The 21624-nt window shown below is 44.5% G+C and overlaps 1 long non-coding RNA gene across 1 annotated transcript; it reads right to left on the reverse strand.

Annotated features, from left to right (window-relative positions):
- Positions 1–9248: 9248 nt before the first annotated feature.
- LOC103877970 lies at positions 9249–19322 on the reverse strand. Its single transcript, XR_002517266.2, has 4 exons — positions 19140–19322; positions 18435–18482; positions 14303–14414; positions 9249–10576 (listed from the first exon to the last, which is right to left on the reverse strand). It is a non-coding gene; the product is annotated as an uncharacterized LOC103877970 (long non-coding RNA).
- Positions 19323–21624: the final 2302 nt, after the last annotated feature.

Consider the following 21624-nt stretch of genomic DNA (forward strand, 5'->3'; position numbering starts at 1 on the left):
ATGGCAGAGAGAAAGAGAGCTCTGGTCTCCTCCTTCCTTTTATAAAAACATGAATTCCATCTTGGGGCTCCATCCCCATGACCGCACCTAAACCTCCTGAAGGTCCTTCTTCCAAATACTGTCACGTTAAAGGCTGGGGCTTTCAACATGTGAATTCTAGGGGATGGGGGGCACAGACATTCAGTTCATAACAAGGAGGTAAGGAGCAGGGAGAGAAGGAAGGAGGGCGGTGGTATTATGTTAAAGCCCAAAGTAAGAGTCTGAGTACTTACCTTCTATTGTTCAGTACCATCAACTTTCTCTAGAGGTTTGTAAGGGGAAGGTAACGCCACAGTGTCAGATCAATATTCAAATTAACTGTTTAGGAACAGTGGGATTTGATGCCTTTCTCAAAGAATTCACTGACAGTACCACTTGGCAAACTTTTTTTTTTTTTTTACTTTTAAGAAAGCACATGGGCCAGGCACAGTGGCTCATGCCTATAATCCCAGCACTTTGGGAGGCCAAGGCAGGTGGATCACCTGAGGTCAGGAGTTCGAGACCAGCCTGGGCAACATGGTGAAACCCCCCTCTACTAAAAATACAAAATTAGCTGGGTGTGGTGGCACATGCCTGTAATCTCAGCTTCTCGGGAGGCTGAGGCAGGAGAACCCCTTATAACCTGGGAGGCAGAAGTTGCAGTGAGCTGAGATCATGCCGCTGCACTCCAGCCTGGGTGACAGAGAGAGACTCTGTCTCAAAAAAAAAAAAAAAAGAAAAAAAGAAGAAAGCACATGTTCTACTGCACTGTCCCAATCTTCAGTCTTTTAAAATATTCCCAGAAAATCCATGTTGTTTAAATAACTGAATATTTGTGATGTCCCTAGGTAGCCTTATTTCAAGACAAACCAAAAACTAAGTGTTGCTTTCCCATGGGGGCAAAAGCAGGAGAGGGGCCATCTGTCCACTTAAGTGAGTGTCCAGTGTGGGCACCACCTGTCCTGGGAACCAGAGGGGAACCTGGGGAAAGAGCGGGCTCAGGTCCAGCCCTCCAGGAGCTTCCAGAACACCCACAGCTGTGGCTCAGGCAGTCACGTGGGAAGACGAGCCCTTTGCTGAGACAGGGTTGACAGAGGAGTGAGCGACTCTTGGGGGTGGGGGTAAATAATGAGTTCCATGAGCTTAGGCGATCACTGACTGGAGTGGAGTAGGTGGGCAGATAAGTAGATCTGGAGCTCCACAGAGAAATTTGGATGGAGATGCAAACTGAAGGCACAGGACTGAGTCATCTGTGGAATGAAAAAAGAAGGCAGCCTTGGTCTCAGTTTATCTTTATTTGAATGAATGATTGGATATATATATATGGAAATGTTATGAGTTAAAGCTACAGAAATAAGGGAACTTGGCATCAGATTGCAGAAGTCTAGGTGACAGGGTGGCAGGGTTCCAGGCTCCTCTCCCTCTCCGGGTATTTTCTGAACAATCTCTAGCTTGTTCATGTCCTGCCAAGTACACTTCTCAGGAGTGAATGCAATTGTCTACTTGCACCATAAACATCCAGGAGTGGAAGACGACCCTCTCCTCCCTCATTTTAGATGCTATACTCCTATTAATGCAGCTCAAACTCATATTAAGCTTTCTGACTGTGGCATCACACTGATGATGTACTGGGTCTACTACCTGCCTGCCTTTGTTTTCTGTAGCTGCTGTCACAGAGTACCACAAACTGGGCGGCTTGAAATTATGGGAGGATGGAGTCCAAAATCAAGTTTCTAGCAGGGCCAGGCTCCCTGTGAACCCTGCAGGGGAGAATCCTTCCTTGCCTTGCCTCTTGCCGGCTTTGGGTGGCAGCCAGCAGTCCGGGGCCTTCACTGGCTTGCAGCTGCATCATTCCAATCTCTGCCTCTGTCGTCACTTGGTGCTGTCCCTCTGTCCCAGTTTCCCCCTCCTTGTAAGGATCCCAGTCATACAGGATGAGGGCTCACTCTAAAGACCGTGTTAACTTGATAGCATCTGCAAAGATCCGATTTCCAGACAAGATCTCATTCCCAGGTATGCAGGGTTAGAACCTGACCATATTTTTTTGGAGGACACAAATCCACCCATATCCCTACCAAATAAAAAATCCAAGTCTCTCATTCCCTTTGCTGCTGCCGCCTTCCCAAGCCTCATCTGGTTTCTCCACCACAAGTCTCAGTTTCTCTTGAGTACAGAGAAAGTAGAAGGACTCAGTCCCACACCAGAGAGACACCGAAAATGACTGTGAGTCGCCCTGGCATCTCTTCTCAGCAGGTTTTACAGCCTCAGAGTGAAGAACCTGAGAAAACATCACCCACCCACCCTCACTTCTCGGGTTTCTAGCTTTCCACCCTGTCTCTGCCTCGGACTCTGTCTCTGCCTCTGCTGTCTTGCTGTTTCCCTCTCTAGGCTTTCCTTTTTTTTTTTTTTTTTTTTTTTGAGACGGAGTCTCGCTCTGTCGCCCAGGCTGGAGCGCAGTGGCCAGATCTCAGCTCACTGCAAGCTCCGCCCCCCGGGTTTACGCCATTCTCCTGCCTCAGCCTCCCGAGTAGCTGGGACTACAGGCGCCCGCCACCTCGCCCGGCTAGTTTTTTGTATTTTTTTAGTAGAGACGGGGTTTCACCATGTTAGCCAGGATGGTCTCGATCTCCTGACCTCGTGATCCGCCCGTCTGGGCCTCCCAAAGTGCTGGGATTACAGGCTTGAGCCACCGCGCCCGGCCTAGGCTTTCCTATCTGCCTCTCCTCTGTGTCATCTTTCCCTCCTTCACAAATGTGCTCAGACATACACATGCTCGCTCACAGACACAGGCGTGCAAACACACGTGCACACATGCGCTCCCCTAGTCCATCCTGCCTGAGTGATCACAAATCCAAACGAGACAGCGTGAGGAAGTCCAACAAAGGGAGCCCTGACGAGCAGACGGACAGCCATTGGGTTTGCATTTCTTATTCACAGAAGGAGCTGGAAATGTGATGGAGAAGTGTTGCTGCCAGATGTCTCATGTCGCGGCTTCATTGATCTCTCTTTCTCAGCATCAAATGAGTAACAGCAGGACCAGGAGAAAAATGCTCCTAAAAGCTGGAACAAGCTGTCAGTTGGGTCCATAGGATCCGATTCATTATTTTTCAAAACCCAGACTTGGGCCTGAACATAAAGCAGATTTCTTTTAGTTTTTAAATTTTTTATTATTATTTTTCTTTTCTATGGTGCTGAAGTAGGTTTCTTAAGTCAAAATATTGTTCAGTCTTCTCTCTCTTATCCTCTGTTTTGAATAAATGAGGATGTGAGGAAGGCGAATGGTTTGGTTGATGAGATCTTTGCAGCCATTTGGGCTGTTAAACAAAGCTCACGTGAAATATCCCCCAAATTACTCAGAGCACAAGTTCTTGCCACGAAAAATAGTAATATTTGCTATAAATAAATACATTTAAAATGTAGTATTTTAGTAAGGCTACAGACACACACACACACACAAACTATAAACAACACTGAAAGGCAAACATTTCTGAGTCTTCGTTTCTGCCCTAAATCCAGTTCAGCTGCAAGTCCCATGAGCTCTTCCCTCAAGGATTGTCTGGGGCTCATTGTCTTCTCCCCACCCCAGTGGCTGCCACCCATAGCTAAGCCATCATCACATCTTATCTGGACCGAAACACAGCTTTCCTCACTGTCTGCGGTGCCCCCTTTGCCTCCCTCACTGTCCTTTTGCCAGAGAACCGCCTGCATGCCCTTTGAATAATGTAAATGAGACCATCTGTTATGCCCATAAAATCCTTCATTTCCAACCTCATCTAAGATAAGGACTGAATTCACCACGGTCTCACTACCTCTCTAACCCCATAGCCTCCCGCTGTCCCTCTTCTTGTTTGTTGGTTTTTGTTGTTGCTGTTTTTTGAGACAGAGTCTCATTCTATCACCCAGACTGGAGTGCAGCGGCACGATCTCAGCTCACTGCAGCCTCAACCTCCCAGGTTCAAGCAATTCTCATGCCTCAGCCACCTGGGTAGCGGGGGCTACAGACACAGCTGGGCCACATTGCCCAGCAAATTATGTCTCTCTCGTTCTCTATGCCGTGGTATCAACAGCCTTCATCTGGACACTGGTGCAGCAGGCTTACTTGCACTGTGGGGTATTGGCCCTTTTTCTGGCTTCTGTCTGAAGGTTCTTCCCGGGTTGAAATGTTGCTGACTCCTTGTCCTGGTGTGGATCCCACCTAATCAGAGCAGCTCTTCCCAACAGCCTCAACTAAAGGAACAACCTCCCCCATCACCTTACTTTGCTTCAAAGTACTCACCTGAGGGATGCAGTGACTCACACCTGTCATCCCAGCACTTTGGGAGGCTGAGGCAGGAGGATCATTTGAGCCCAGGAGTTTGAGAACAGCCAGGCCAACATAGTGAGATCCAGTCTCTACAAAAACAAACAAACAAACAAAAAACTTTTTTAATGAGCCAGGCGTGGTGGTGCATGCCTGTAGTCCCAGCTACTTAGGAGGCTGAGATGGGAGGACCTCTTGAGCCCAGGAGGTCGAGGCTGCAGTGAGCCACTGCACTCCAGCCTGGGCAACAGAGAGAAACCCTGACTCAAAACCAACAACAACAACAACAATAAAGCACTCACCAAAATCTAAAACTATTTACTTGCTTTCACATTTCTCTTCCCTCTTCACTTAAACTCTACAAAAGCAGAAACCCCATCTGTCCTTTTGTAAATCACTGAATCTCCAGAATCTAGAACAGCACCTGACAACACATCCTATGTGCTGAATGATTGTTGACTGAATGCATGAAGGTGTTGAATATGGTGTTGAATGAATTAATTAAATTTTTTTAACTTTAATGACAGACCTAGGGTTAATAACTCTAATATGTAAGAGCCTTTATTATTCAGCAAGAAAAATATGAATAAGCCCAAGAAAGGCTGGGCCAGAAGTTCTCAGCCAAGATCCAGGAAAACATATTCTCAGCCCAGACAATAATACTTAGACACCATCTTTTTCTGTCTCTTCCGTTGAAAATAAAAAGGATGTTAAAGGCAAAAGGGAAGGAGGTATCTGACCCTGTAGAAGGGATCGAAAATAGAGAGACAAGCTGGGAGTGGTGGCTCATGCCTGTAATCCCAGCACTTTGGGAAGCCAAGGCAGGTGGATCACCTGAGGTCAGGAGTTCAAGACCAGCCTGGTCAACATGGTGAAACCCTGTCTCTACTAAAAATGCAAAAAGTAGCTGGGTGGGGTGTTGGGTGCCTGTAATCCCAGCTCTTAGGGAGGTTGAGGCAGGAGAATCGCTTGAACCCAGGAGGGGTGGAGGTTGCAGTGAGCCAAGATGGTATCATTGCACTCCAGCCTGGGCAACAAGAGCAAAACTCCATCTCAAAAAAAAAAGAGAGAGAGAGAAAGAGAGAAAAAAGAAGAAAGAAAGAGAGAGAGAAGGAAGGAAAGAAGGAAGGAAGGAGAGAGAGAGAGAAGGAAGGAAAGAAAGAAAGAGAAAGAGAAAGAGAGCAGGAAGGAAGGAAGGAAGGAAGGAGAGAAAGAAGGAAGGAAAGAGAGAGAAAAAGAAAGGAAAGAAAGAAAGAAAAGAAAAAATAGACAAAAAGAGGTCAAGGAAGGAAGAGGAAGAGGGGCTATGTGGTACAGTTGGTACTTTAAATGACCAGGCCGGGCAGTCAGAGAGGGTGCTGTCTCATTTCAGGATAACTGCAGCCAGCCCCAGTGAGGCAAGGCCAAGGAATAAAGCATTGTTCACTTTCTATCACTGCCTAGTCTCCATTCCCCTCCTCTCTTCTCTGTTTTCTTGTTCCTGGAATAGATGAATAGAATTAAAGTGGAACCAGAGAGAGAAAAGTGGGCAGTAGGAATATTGAGGGGAGAGGTATATATTAATAGAATAATATAACAAAATATCTGTTTCGTAAGTGATAGGCTTGTGGCTGTAATTTTTAAATTTTTCTACAACAAACATATGACTTGCATAATTTTGGACTTTAAAAGAAAATAATTCATCATGGGGTGTGGGCCATATGTATTTGCAGAATCCCATCGGAGGTACCAGACGCCATAGCTCCCCGATCCACACAGCTCCCCGATCCACACAGCTGTAACTGGGTAGTTCTAACATTTGTATCGCCCCAGGTTAGCATGGAGGTGATGGAAATTCAAATGGTGGTAGAAGCTCAGGGCAGGAGAAAGAATAGAAAGACAAGGCATGGGCATTTAACCAATGACCTCCTCGAGGAGATTTGAGCTGATTAAGCTGCTCCCGACAGGAGCCAGTGACACCCGCTGCCCACAAGGGGGCGGTATCTAACCAACTGCAAACCCAGCTAGAGGGAATGCGGCACCTGAACCTAGCTATTTGGAATACTCGAAAACTGAGATTTTTTAGCCATTGATTAGTTTACGTGTCTTTCTTGCTATCGTTTTAACCCCACAGTGCACCAAAATACTGAAAGCTCAGAAATGGACGCCAATTTTCAGGAGTAACTTCTCATAAAAGATCAACAGCATTTAGTGCCAGTCCTTTGATGACCTCCCTCTCTGCCCATCTCACACAAAACCCAAAGCCTTGTTAGCCCTTAAAGTCACAAATTACATTAAAAAGAAAAAAGGGAAGAAAAATTCAAAGTCTGGTTTCAGAGCCAAAAATGGAAGGTGCTGGCCGGGCATGGTGGCTCATGCCTGTAATCCCAGCACTTTGTGAGGCTGAGGCAAGCAGATCACTTCAGACCAGGAGTTCAAGACCAGCCTGGGCAGCATAGCGAGACCCAGTCTCTACAAAAAACACAGAAAGTAACTGAGCGTGGTGGCTTACACCTGTGGCCCCAGTTGCTCAGGGAGACTGAGGCAGGATGCTTGCTTGACTCCAAGAGGTCGAGGTTGCAGTGAGCTGTGATCAAACCACTGCACTCCAGCCTGGGTGGCAGAATGAGACCATGTCTCAAAAAAGAAAGAAAGAAAGAAAGAAAAATCCAAAAATGGAAGGTGGAGAGATGTCTCTAAATAAGAAAAACATCTGAATAGAGGATATCATCTGGTCCTGGTGTCATCTTAGCCCTCCCATCCCACTCCCAAAGCCAGATGGGCCCCCCAAAGACAGAGAAGCCTATATAAAAACCCAGAGCTGGCCAGGAGCGGTGGCTCACGCCTGTAATCCCAGCACTTTGGGAGGCTGAGGTGGGCAGATCACGAGGTCAGGAGATCGAGACCATCCTGGCTTACACGGTGAAACCCTGTCTCTACTAAAAACACACAAAAAAATTAGTCAGGTGTGGTGGTGGGTGCCTGTAGTCCCAGCTACTCTGGAGGCTGAGGCAGGAGAATGGCATGAACCCGGGAGACAGAGCTTGCAGTGAGCCTAGATCGCGCCACTGCACTCCAGCCTGGGCAATAGAGCAAGATTCCGTCTCAAAAATAAAAATAAAAATAAAAATAAATAAAATAAAAACACTGGAGCTACGCTATTTGAGGCTGGGATTCAGGACCACTTCAAATCCTCAGATCTCAACAGACCACAGAAATCAAACTCTATTTACTTCTGCATCCCTCATCCCAAAGACTTAGCCTGACAAGGAAAGAGAACAAACAATAGAACCAGACATCAAAGACCAAATTTAAATAATGTAATTGCTCTCCAATTACACCTCACTGGTTTAATTCCTTTAGATTAACACCCCACCACACCCACAAACATAGTGTGCTAAACCTTTATCTAGAATCAGGGGTTCTCAAACTTCAGTGCACATCAGAACCCTCTGAAGGGTTGATAAGCCAGAACTGACTGGGTCCCTCCCCTGGAGTTTTTCATTCAGCAGGACTAGGGTGGGCCTGAGGATTTGCATTTCCAACAAGTTCCCAGTGACGCTGATGCTGCTGGCTGAAGGACCACACTTTGAGAACCACTGTTTATTAATAATACAGTACAGAGGGATTGGCCTATTTATTGACTACATTATCCTTAAGCACGAGAATGCTCAGAAACTAATATCCACCAAATAAGAAACTAATGTTTATTAACACTACCACATGCTGGATGCTTTACATTAATTATCTCCTCTTATTTCCTCTTCACAAATTTCTGCAACTCAGTATCACTATTCCCATTTTCAGATAAGAAAGCAAAGGCTGGGAGGTTGTTTGATTGAGGTCATCCAGCTAGTAAAGTGTTAGAAACGGATTTGATCCAGCTTCAAAGTCCATGCTGAATATTCATTCTATCTTCCATATGAAAAGCAGATGAACTGAAATGAGCAAAAAGAATAAAAATAAGCAGTTTTTTGTTATTACGGTGGTTGTTGTTGTTTGAGATGGAGTCTCGCTCTGTCGCCCAGGCTGGAGTGCAGTGGTACCATCTCAGCTCACTGCAATCTCTGCCTCCCGGCTTTAAGCGACTCTCCTACCTCAGCCACCCGAGTAGCTGGGATTACATGTGCCCGCCACCACTCCTGTCTAATTTTTATATTTTTGGTAGAGATGGGGTTTTGCCATGTTGGCCAGGCTGGTCTCGAACTCTTGACCTCAGGTGATGCACCCACCTCAACCTCCCAAAGTGCTGGGATTACAGGCATAAGCCACCATGCCCAGCCAAAAATAAGCAGTTTTTAAATGAAAATGAAAAAGAAAGCAGTAAAGGGCAGCTTTATAGCCACAACTGGTATCGGAGGTGGATATGAGGTTGCCCTGGTGCCCCATGAAACACGTAGCTCTTGGAAGAGGCCAGACTCAGGGAGCCCAGCCAGTGTTTAAGCTGAAGTAGCAACGAGAGGTCCTACCTCAAAGAGAACACTAGACATTATTTAGAATAGCAAGTCGTTTCTATTTTTGCAGTCTGAGGAGAAGAGGTATTCACATAAAAGAGTGTTAGGGATGTTTGTTAAAAGGTTTTTTTTTTACAGATCAGAAATCCCCAAGCTGGAGGCTTTTTAAAATGATGAATCAAAAAAGTGGAAAAACAAATGTGAGGAATGCTTAAATGGCCGAGAAACTGATTAACCACCCTCACAGCTTTCAGGTTTCTGCCTCAAAAAGCAAGTGTTTGCTTCCCTGAGCATTCCCTTTCTGTTTTATTAGTCAAACAGGAAGCATTTTGATTCTGAGGGTTTTTTTGTGTGTGTGTTTTTGGTTTTCTGTGTGTGTTTGTTTATGTGTGGGCAGGGGAAGTTTCTATTCAAAGTAATGCATTGTCAGGAAATATACCTTTTGCATAAAATAATCTCAATATCCAACAAAGACTCATATAGTTGGTATGTCTTGGAGAACAATTAAACAGATTTATATAATTAGCAATAGCGTGAAAAAAAATCTAATTTCACCGTATTAGGTTACATATCATTTAATTCAACCAACAGAGCCTCTTCTGTGCAAACAAGGCATTACCCACAAGAGACTTGTAATTTAATCAGAGTAGTAAGATGGGTATACTAATAATTATGATAACATGATCCGGCAGGAAGGAAGCCTGTCATGAAGAATCACTGCTTTCTTCACAGTCCCTCTCACGGGTCTCTTTCTGCTCCTGTCCTGGCGTATTGTCTGCCAGCTGCCATTTAAACGATTCTAACCCTTCTGACGGCTTTGTTGCCCCAACTCGGACTCACCCAACTCGCTGCTACCAGGTTTATCTTCCTAAATCGGAGGTAAATTTGATGCCCCAGCTCAAAGTCTTCCTGGGGGTTTTAGTTACCTGAAGAACTAAAGTTATACAGGTTATCAATGTCCTCCACAACTCAACTGCAAACCACCTCACCAACATTATCCCCTTTTACCCCTCTAGGAAAGGCCTCAACTCCAGGCAAATTGACATCCTCGTTGTGCCTGAGACACTACAGACCCTCCTACCTAGAACCCAATGACACTGACTGTACCACTCGTTTATTGCCACGGCACCACAATAAACACATGCTGCCTCGAGACAGTATTTACTACGGTGTGTCTATCTCATGGCTCACCACGATGCCTTAAGAGGCGGAATTGTGCACTATTTGCCTTAGTACTCAGCACAGGCTGGATGCACAATGACCCTCGATAAATCCAGCTAGCTGAGACTGTGGCTTTAATGAAAGGTATCAAGTCTTGTTTTCAAATCTTGCTTACAATGATCCATATTGAAGTCCACCAAGATAAATCTGAATGTACAGAGTCATCTCAGAATCTCTTGGAGTGACACAAAGTATATTGAAGAGTTAAGACGCTGATATGCCTCAGGTGGACATACCTGTTATTCTTTGATAGGGTCATTTCCCTGGTCTTTTCAAAGTATGTTAAGTGTCACGCAAAAATATCACGAGGGGGTATAGGCATCCATTCAGTTTTATTTATTCCTAGGTTAAGAAGACGTGGCCTTCTATGAAGGGGGCCAAGCAGGGAATCATAGGAGCTTTTTGGCGGTACAATCATCTGAGACAGCCGAACCAACTGGGTGTGAAAAGCCTTCTGATGACCCTGCTAGATTCTTCAGGCTAATACGCAGTTTTCAACAGAGACTTCAACTCAAATGCACCTTTTCATGATAGGGTATATTTCTTCTATTTTTTGCCTGATGATCTTTCATGCTGTTTGGGCCAGTTGGTTACTTTTTTCTGACTTGAACAAAGATAAAGTAAGATAGTTACTTTCCTCAGATCTAAAAACATAGTTTTGAGATATTGTTTAGGATTGATGATAATAAATTAGAATAGTAGAATGCACACAATTTGTAAAATGCTTCTCTCTTCCCTCTTTCTCACCACCACACACCTCACCTCCCTTCACCAAAATGGCTTATTATCAATTCAATTCCATGCAGGAAAATGATGACAATTATTAAGTGTAACTCTGAGAACAACGAGAACAGAGCACCGCCGGCGTGTCCCTCCACAAACACCCCTCCCCAGCCACCCTGAACAGCAGCTGCATATAGAACATGCATTATTTACTTAAGAGCTGATGAGCCAGACAAAACTTCAGTGGTTAATCAGTGCTTTTGCCCATAATTGATTTCCAACTTGGCAAAATTGCAGAATCACCAGCACACGGGGTTTTGGAATACAAAATAGTTGAATGGTTCAGGGTGGAGAAATTGCTCAGAATTGCTGACTCTGAACAGTGCGGGGAAGGAGGAGGCAGTGTCCTCGTGAATTTTCAGTATTTTAAATTTTGTATTCCTGATTTAGATCCTTTTGGATTTATATTTCAGTATTTTAGTATTTCGAGATTTTCTTATTTTAGAAGTCTTACTTTTACATAAGTATTTCCTAAATTGTTGAAGACAAAAACCTCACCACATGAGTATAATGAGTGGAGAGACTTGGTCCTCTCCTGCCACCCACTCCTTCCGGCGCCTCAACGTGTGTACTTTCCAAATTAGAAACTTCCAAAATATGCAAGAACATCATCAGTGCTGCCCTCTGCATCCCAGTCTATTGCTTGAAGTGCAAATGCTTATCTAGGCATTTAATCCTTCCAAGTCCAGGACTAATCCAGGCACAGTTGCAGGTGAGTGGAACCTGACACTCCTATCCCATGTCCCATCACTCCCTCTAAATCCACATTAGACTGCCCTACTCCCATGTTTTGTCCACTTTTGACAGTTTCTATAAAACAAACAAGCGATGATTTATCACCTACTGTGCACCAGACATTTTCATAGACTGTCCATGGACGTAACAGTTCAGTGTCAGATTACCTGCGACCCTGAAGCTTCAAGTCTTCCCTCTCCAGATTGTCCCCCTGCTCTGGTGCCTCTTTCCTGCTCCATTTCACTTCTACAAATTCTACTCATGCTCCAGGCCCAGAATAGCTCTGTCTCTTCCTTAAATCTTCCCCCACTCTTTAGAGACATCTCCCTCCTTGGAATTTGTAGCACTTACTGACATTTAAGTACTGTTCATAGTGTCTTGATTTATGTATGTATTTTGCATGTGTGTGTGTAGGATTTCTTCAACCAGACTGAAAGCTCCTTAGAACAGGAGTCATAAATTGCCAGTGGTGTTACTCAGCGCAATGCACAGAATAGGTGCTGAATAATTATCTGTTAAGTTAAGAAACATGACACTACTAGATGTGTCTAATACTGTTCTTGCTGCAGTCTGTCTCCTGAAATTGAACTAATTCGGGAAAATAGTTAGCTAATGAAAAAATGCAGACAGATGCTAAACAAACAAAGTCTTTTGGAGACGATACAGGGAAGGAGTCAAGGTTTGGAGGCTTGTACTATCTTTAATGATGACAAAGAATATCAGGATGAAAAAAAGATAAAAAGAGATCTGTGGCTGTAATCAACGGTAAATGGAGATTTGGGCAAGAGCAATGTGGCTATAAGATTGGCCTAATCCTTTCAGGAAGGTGCCCAAGATAAATGACTGCCTCTCGGAGCACCAATCTCACTTGCCTAACACCTACTCTGTACAGGTCATCAGGAGGCTACAAAGCCATATTAACTCAAAGCCTGCTTGAAAAGGATCTACAACTTAATTGGCCAGGAGGACAAATGCCTACAGAACAAAAAAAACTGAGGGGAGATGCTGGATGTGCTCAGGAGAGTGGAGACTCTTATAAGAGCCACGTCAGGAAGATTTCACAGGGAAGATAGTACTAGAATTGCACCTTGAAGTAAGGGCAGGACTTAGAGAATGGGTCATGGAAAGAAAATTCCAAGCAAATGAGCTTTGAGCACTGGTGGAAACCCAAATTCCTAGGGAAGGCCACGTAAACATATAGAGGCCCCATCCCGTGTTAGGCTGCTTATATTATGACCCGGGGTAATACCTATCTAATTATACTGCCTGTTATCACTTTGCAGTGGTACAAAATAAAATAAACAAACAAAAAAATAGCCAAACTAAACAAGTTTGTGAGCTCCCTGTTTGTGACAACTGACAGGTAGGAATCAAGTGATATGTTTCCAGCTTGGTGCTAGGGATTGTGGAGGGAAAAATGTAAACATGAGACATGGCCTTTTACTCAAAAATCTAAATCCTTATTTTGAAAGCAAGACTAACTCACATGGAAATGTTCAAATATATGTTCAAAGCCAGTATAATCAAGGCTAAATTATATTCTTCTGATTGTGTAATATAAAAGTATTTTAGAGACTAAAAAATATTAGTATGGACACAGGTGTTTGGCAGCAATAACATTACAGTAAATTCCCTGAGATGGGCCATGAAAATGCAAATCCACTTTAGGCTGAGTTTTTTCCAAATTTCTACTTGTGCAATCCAGCTTACACCAGACACCTAGGATCTCCTGCAAGTGTTTCAGAAGTATTCAATTCTAACCTGAAACCTTTAAGAAAGAGAACAATTTCAAGGCCAAGCAAGAGTCATCTGACTTGGCAACTTGGAACCTGGAAGAAGCTGGTGATGCCATCCTCCTGCCAGATTCCATTTCTGCTGAGACCTGCTAAGTGAGAGACACCCGGTCAATCTGCAGGATATTAAAAGCAGTAGACACAGTCACACTGTGAGGGGCACTGCGACGCCCAGAACTGAGTCAGTGTATTATTCATGAGCCATCTTCTAATTTTTTCTGGTGATAAAACCCACAAAAACCAGTCTACGGCAGAAGCAGCTATTTTATGCTGCCATTTAAAAATCTGTCTGAAATCGTACGTGTCTTATTTTAACAGTTCCCAAAATGTTACAGCAACACACCGAATTCAGCTCTTGAGCTTGCTAAAATCTCCTTCCTACAGAGTTCTCCTCATTGTCTCTGTGATCTATAGGAATTCAGCAGCCCAGGCAAGGTCTCCCTCATGAGTCAGGCCTGGAAAGAAAGGATGCATAGGACTCCTCTCCCTGGGAGCATGGTGACTCCCTGGCGGTGTCACCTCTACAGAAGGAAACATTAATCTCTTCTAATGACTGAACGGAATGCAAAACCAGCCATAGATGAAAATGAATTCAAACACTGAGGAGTCAATCGCCGGGTGACACGTGTGCTTCTCTTACTGTGTGAGGAGAAGCGAGGAGTGCTGTGTCTAGCCAGTAACTAAGGGCTCCACAGACACTTGTTAAACGCATGAATTAGTGAATGAAGTCACAGGTCTCTACAAACCAGGTGCCAGACTGAAATGGAGAAAGAGGCGTTCATAATAACGGATGCTACCGTGACTGAGGATTCTTATGTGCCAACCACTCCTCTAAGCCTCTGGAGTGCAGACTATTATTCTCCCCATTGTACAGAGGCAGAGATTATTATTCACTTGCTTGACTTGACCTAGTAAGAGGCAAAAGTAAGATTTGAATGGAGGCATTCTCACTCTAGGACCCAAGCTCCTTATGCTCTACGGTCAGATTTACAAGACATTAAGGACATGTATTCACTCACTCATGCATTCATGGTCCCTGCCTTCAGGATGGCTTGGAGTCAAGTTGGGGCAGGCCAATGGTTGTGCCCATGATTGTGTCACAATGTGAGCAGTGCTATGAGAGACGTCAGCCTGGAAGTCAACAGGAGGACAGAGGAGATTAGACCAAGCGCTCTGGAGTAGTGGTTGAGTGAATTTTGAAGCATGAGTGTGAGTTAGGATTGGAGAAGAAGGGTGTGGTGGATTTTCTGCAAACATTTCCACAATTCTTCACTCCTCCCTGTATCCTTGCCCGTTGCAATTGACTTTGCAGCTCTTCTCATGAGAAGTTCCTCCAGGCCTTGAATCTCGCAACTTCCTTTGGCCAGTGGAGTACAGTGGAAGTGGTAACACGCCAGTTCCAAGCCCAGGCCTCCAGAGGCCTCTCATGTTTCTACTGTCTTTTTCTTGAACTTTGCCACAGACATGTGAAAAACCTGGGTGAGCCTGTTGGGTGATGACAGACCATGTGATCCAGTTACCCTTGCCATGTCAGCCAACAGCCCACCCACCACTGAGTGAACTCATATTGTAGCAGCCAGCTCCCAGGCCAAACCACCACATGACTGCAGAGACCTAAGTGAGCTCCATCAGTGTCAGACAAGCCTGGCCCAGTTTAGCAGAACTGCCCAGCTGACTCTGGACTCACGAGCAAAAGTTTATCATTGTACGTTGCCTAGGTGCTGTGGTTGGTGGTTATACAGCAGTATTATCATAATAGAGTTTGGCAGATCCTCTTTTATAAGGCTAAAAGCAGTATGGTACAAGCTTCACTATAATCCTACTACACTTTGCTTGCTTTAGAAAAGAACTGGGTCAGAGGTTGTAGTTCATGTCTGTGATCCCAGCACTGTGGGAGGCCAAGGAGGGAGGATTGTCTGTGGCCAGGAGTTCAAGACCAGCCTGGGAAACATGGTGAGATCTTGTGTCTACAAATTTTTAAAAAAGAAAATTGAATTGGTCCAGAACAGGGATTCTCAAACATGGCACTATTGACATTTTTGGGCCAGATTATGCTTGTCGAGGAGGGCTGTTCTTTGCAAAGTAAGATGTTTAGCAGCATCCATGGCCTCTACTCACTAGACACACCAGTAGGTGCCAGTAGCACCCCTAATTATAAAACCAAAAAAGGCTCCAGACATTGCCAGATGTCCTAGAGGGGGCCAAATTGCCCTCAGTTGAGAACTGCTGGTCTAGAAACCAATGCAAAGACGTTAGTTACCAAATACCCAAAGCTCAGTAATCTTTCCTACAAGATAGTTCCAGTGGTGGACCAAGCTCAGGCCCTGTGCAAATACAATGCCTTCTGTGGGAACGTGAAGTTGGATTGGCCAAAGCCAGGTGGGGTTCACCAGGGAGGCTTTTCTGAGTCATTCTAGCTCGTGTTAAAGCTTGCTCTGGGTGCAGCAGGTGCTGACTGAGCACACTATGTGCTGTCCATACACTGAAGTTCAAATGAAAAGAGTAAAGTAAAATGCAGATCCTGGCTGGGCGCAGTGGCTCATGCCTGTAATTCCAGCACTTTGGGAGGCCGAGGCGGGCAGATCACCTGAGGTCAGAAGTTCGAGACCGGCCTGTCCAACATGGCAAAACCCCATCTCTACTAAAAATACAAAAAATTAGCCAGGCATGGTGGCAAGCGCCAGTATTCCCAGCTACTTGGGACGCTGAGGTAGGAGAATCACTTGAACCCAGGAGGCAGAGGTTGCAGTGAGCTGAGATCGCGCCTTTGCACTCCAGCCTGGGCAGCAAGAGCGAAACTCCATCTCAAAAAAAAAAAAAAAAAAAAAAAAGAAAAGAAGAGAAAAGAAAAGAAGCTGGGCACGGTGGCTCATGCCTGTAATCCCAGCACTTTGGGAGGCCAAAGCAGGTGGATCACCAGGTCAGGAGATCGAGACCATCCTGGCTAACACGGTGAAACCCCGTATCTACTAAAAATACAAAACAATTAGCCGGGCGTAGTGGCGGGCACCTGTAGTCCCAGCTACTCAGAAGGCTGAGGCAGGAGAATGGCGTGAACCTGGGAGGCGGAGCTTGCAGTGAACCGAGATCGCATCACTGCACTCCAGCCTGGGCAACTGAGTGAGACTCTGTCTCAAAAAAAAAAAAAAGAAAGAAAGAAAGAAAAGAAAAGAAATGCAGATCTTTTCAGGTGGCAGGAGTTACAGGCCACCAAGTAGATCAAACCACTTGTTTCAAGGGTTTCTCCCAGTTTCCTTCTGACTTAACTCTTGTTCCCACTTAATTGCTTTCCATATTGAGACTCTTGTGAAAAAGAACAATTTCGTCATCACTTTCCCACACACACCTGAATATTCCACATGAGGATTCCAATTGCAACTCTTCTATTTTATGAGAGTTTCTTTTGGAACTAAGAAAGGTGGTTAATATTTCTTCTATTGCAAAACTGAAGTTTAAATCAACATCTCTAATCATACTTGCACATCCCAGCAGCTCATTCCACCTCATGAGAGAATGTCGGATCCGGGTCTTTGAGTAAGTTGCCTTTTCTTGTTTGTTTGTTTAAGATAGGATCTCACCTGTAGCCCAAGCTGGAGCACAGTGGTGCAAACATGGCTCACTGTAGCCTCGACCTCCTGGGCTCAAGCAATCCTCGAGGCTCAGCCTCTGGAACAGCTGGGGTCACAGGCATGCACAATCACACCTGGCTCATTTTTTTTATTTTTATTTTATTTATTTATTTATTTTTTGAGATGGAGTTTCATTCTTGTTGCCCAGGCTGGAGTAAAATGGTGCAATCTCGGCTCACTGCAACCTCTGCCTCCCAGGTTCAAGCGATTCTACTGCCTCAGGCTTCCGAGTAGCTGGGATTACAGGCATGCGCCACCATGCGCAGCTAATTTTGTATTTTTAGTATAGATGGGATTTCTTCATGTTGGTCAGGCTGGTCTCAAACTCCTGACCTCAGGTTATCTGCCCACCTCAGCCTCCCAATGTGCTGGGATTACAGGCATGAGCCATCGCACCCAGTCTATTTTTTTAATTTTTTATAAAGACACAGTCTTTCCATGTTGCCCAGGCTGGTCTTGAACTCCTGGGCTCAAGCAATCCTCCTGCTTCAACCTCCCAAAGTGCTAGGATTACACGCGTGGTCCACTGCGCCCTGCCGGTTTGTTTTTTCTTAACATAAACAGCATCATCAGCCCATTCACTGGTTCCGGCAGATGGAAAGCAGCGAAAGAAAGTTCAGCATTTGCTGACTTCGAACTCACCCACTGACCCACACGTTTTATTGATAAGCATATTTGAGATATGTGTCCTTTGGAACTTTAAGTAAATTGCTTAACATCTCCAGGCTTTCGTTTTCTTCTAAGTAAAAAACAAAACTTACTTTTCCTGCTGTACAGAAAAAACTGATGGGTTAAACCACAAATATGTGTTTCACAAATTCATGGAAACTAAAGAGAATATCCATTAGAAAAAAGAAGGACAAATCAAAGTTGAAGCTATCTTGGATTCTAAATTCTCAGCATCTCACAGGCCACTGTGTTTTCCTGATTTATTTAGCTTCCCAGTGGAACTGTGCCCAGTCGTGCATTTTAGAGGAGTGCTTCAGGAGAAAAAGCTGAAGTCGTAGATTCTTAGTGTCTCAGTGCTGGACGCAGCCCGACTATGAAAATGGACTATTACTTCACTTTCTGTAACTGAATTGCTATTTTTCCTGCGGGAATGTTGGTGATGGTTCAGCCTTGGGAATACATAGGCAGATTATGGTGGAGAACAGAGAAAAGGTTTTGAGAGCTCAGGTGAGTTTGTCAGAAGGTTATTTTGGGAATTCACATCAAATCTGGATGTTGGGTATGACAAATTAGTCATAGGTTTCAACAAGTGTGAATCTTTTTGGCAGAACAAGAAATGCAAAGGTAGTCTCCACCGACCAGTGGGAAGGGAACGCTCCAAAATGCACACTTAGAGATGGTCAAGTATCTGCTGAAGGCTGGGGGAGGCAGTCCCCGTGTACCCTGACCCCACGGTTCCATCGACGACCAGCAGGTGTCACTCAAGAGCACTTGGCACGCCTGCCAGGCCCAGATCGCACAGTAGGCTACCCATGTTCAGTTTGGAAAGAAAAGATAAAGCTTACATCCTTACCCGTAGTACACTCACAGTCCAAAACCTTGCCTTCTTGTTTCAGCAAACCTAACAAATTACAGTGAGAAGAGAAATGACAATTTCCATCTATATTGCATCTCATAGAATTCACAGTACTTTTTCAGAAATTATCTTGTGCAATCCTCAAAGCCATCTAACATATATAGGAAAGTGATTGTAACCCACATTTTTAAAATGAGGAGACCGCAGGAGTGAAAGGCCTGGCCCATGATGGCAGGAATTAGGGGTGGAACCCAGTTTTTCTGTCCCCAGATCTTTCTGCCCCCAAAGTTTGAGAAAACACCTCAAACTTTTTACCCTACCCATGTTTGCTTCTCCAAGCAGACCTGAACATTGGGAAATATGGCATCTGAGTGATAGTCCCCTGACCTCAGCCACTTGTATCAGTGCCACTTTCTCCTGCCCTCACTCTTGTTACTAGACCAGACTTAAGGAATTTAGCATCCATGGCCGGGATCCTCTGGGAAACTGAATACAAACCGGTGAGGCAACAACGTCTCTCCATTGATAATGATACAAAACCTTAATTCCTTTTAACCTCTCCATTTATTCAGGACTTGGTGGACATACAATAAGTAATACTAATAACAGTTAATAAATCCTAACTGATTAAAACGTGCCTAGCATTAGATTTGCTGTGCGTGGTTATGGGGGGTGGGCTTTGTGGTTATAGGGGCATCCTACCCAGGGGCTGAATGGAGCTGAAGTCCAGCCTGCCGCTTCACTCAAGAGTCTTGTCCTTTGCACAGGGCTGTGCTCACCTGCAGATGGGGCACCTTTTATCTATGTGTTATATATATATACATGCACATATTTTATATATATATACACACACATATGTTTTATATATATATATATTTGATATATCAGATACATATATTTGAAAGGAGGGTTTCACTCTGTCGCCAGGCTGGAGTGCAGTGGTGTAACCATGGCTCACTGCAGCCTCGAACTCCTGGGCTCAGGCAAAAAACAGAACTGTTTAAACCCTTTATGCTTGCAGATCTGAGTCAAGCTCCTCAGGCACAAGTTTCAAAGGTGATAGTTCACACTTTATCACTCCTATTGCCCAAGAGAACCAGAGAACAAAACTGGCGCAGATTTTAAATGCAATAAGGAACTTTGACTTACATTTTATTTTAGAAATCAAAAGGATACGAAGAGACAGAACAAAGACTGGTTTCTTAATCCCGAAGAGTTGATGAGGCCGGGAACAACCAAGTCTTTCCCTGAGACCCATTGGTCCCCTTCCTCCCATCTCCATAATTAAATACTCTTCCTCCACAGCTGCTGCCACAGTAACAGCTTGGGTCACGTGACTGTCACCTGACAATCTGCTTGTGGAGCTGCTTGTAATTCTCACACCAAGGCATAGTGACAGCTCATTTAGAATCAATCAAACATTTATTAATAGAGAGAAAACCAAGGGACACAGTCTCCTAATTGAAATTCCCTGGTTCCATGGCAAGGGCAAGAACAGAGTGGGAAATAACTCACAGCTGGGGGGTTGGGAGACATATTGTGTCGGGGAAAGACCACTTTGCAGAATCTGGACAGACTGAAGGGTCAAAGCCTGACTCTGCTACTTTCTAGCCATGTGTTCCAAGCAAGTAATGAAACCTGGCTGAGTTTCAATTTCCTGTAAGAGGTTGTTGTGAGGCTTACAGATAATGAAAGTAAAAGGCCTGACCCCTGGGAAGGCCTGGATAACTAGCTAGCATTAGAAGAGAGTTGTAAAGATGGTGTCTTAGCTCAGCTGTTATGGCACAATACCATAGACTTGGGGGCTTAACAATAGAAATGTATTTCTCACTGTTCTTGAGGCTGGGAAGTCCAAGATCAAGGCCCTAGCAGGTTTGGTGTCTGATCGGGTCACTCTTCTTAGCTAGTAGACAGCTGTCTTCTCTTTATATCTTCACAAGGCAGAGGGACTGGTGTCTCTTCTTTTAAGGGTGCTAATCCCATCCTAAGGACTCCACCTCATTCGACCTAATAGGACCTAATTACTACCTATAGGTCCCATCTTCTAATACCGTCACATTGGGGGTTAGAATTTCAACATACGAATTTTGAGGGGATGCAAACATTCAGTCTATAGCTGATGGAAAGTAGAGGAACAAACAATCCTGATTCAAGTTTGACTGCTAAAGAAATGGGATCATTTAGCCTTGAAGTTACTTTCAAGCAGCACTTTCAAGCACAGAAGATATCAGTGGTACAAGCAGAAAACAGGAAAAGGCAGAGTCGTAGGGAGCTGTAAGGAAGAACTCATGAGAATGAAGTTTGTTTTTTGTTTTGTTTTTTACCAGACACGTAACTAGGGGAACGTCTTGCAATATCATCTCTGTTGTTCTTTTGTCTGTTGTATGATCTCATCTTTATGACATAGGGGGTCCTATTAGAGGCCCATGCTGGGTGCGGTAGCTCACGCCTGTCATACCAACACTTTGGGAGGCCAAGGTGGATGGATCACTTGAGCTCAGGAGTTCAAGACCAGCCTGGGAAACATGGCAAAATCCTGTTTCTACCAAAAAAATGCAAAACTTAGCTGGGTGTGGTGGTCCACACCTGTAGTCCCAGGTACTCAGGAGGCTGAGGTGGGAGAATGACTTGAACCCAGGAGGAAGAGGTTGCAGTGAGCCAAGATCATGCCACTGCACTCCAGCCTGGGCAATAGAGCCAGACCCTGTCTCAGAAAACAAAAACAAAAACAAAAAAAGAAGCCCAGCAGTAGCTTGTACAGTGAGTGTCTGGTGTCTACCAAGCCTTTGTGACATAGTAGTTGAATAAATTCATTTATTCAATGGATCTAATGATCTTACAATACCACTTAGACTTTATGAAAAAGGGAGAAACTGATGCTAACACTCGGTTTTTTCTCTCTGTGTCCTAGTTTCTTACATTTAAATGTGTTAAGTATTCTTCCTGGCAAGACATTTGGAAAAAAAATAAAAAGCTGAGATGTCCAGATGGATCTGACATGGGTGACAATCCCCAGAAGTGAAAAAAACTCAAAGATTGATGAGTAAATCTCCTCCATCCAGACTGAGCCACTGGGGTCTCATCCAACATTTTTCCATTTGAATTGTTTATAGTCAGAAAGATGAAATTGACTATAGTCTTCTTCTGGCATCCTGGACCTCCTCTCGGCCAGCTGAAGTGACTGATG

This window comes from Papio anubis, chromosome 12, assembly GCF_008728515.1.
Source record: "Papio anubis isolate 15944 chromosome 12, Panubis1.0, whole genome shotgun sequence".
Lineage (NCBI taxonomy): Eukaryota > Metazoa > Chordata > Mammalia > Primates > Cercopithecidae > Papio > Papio anubis.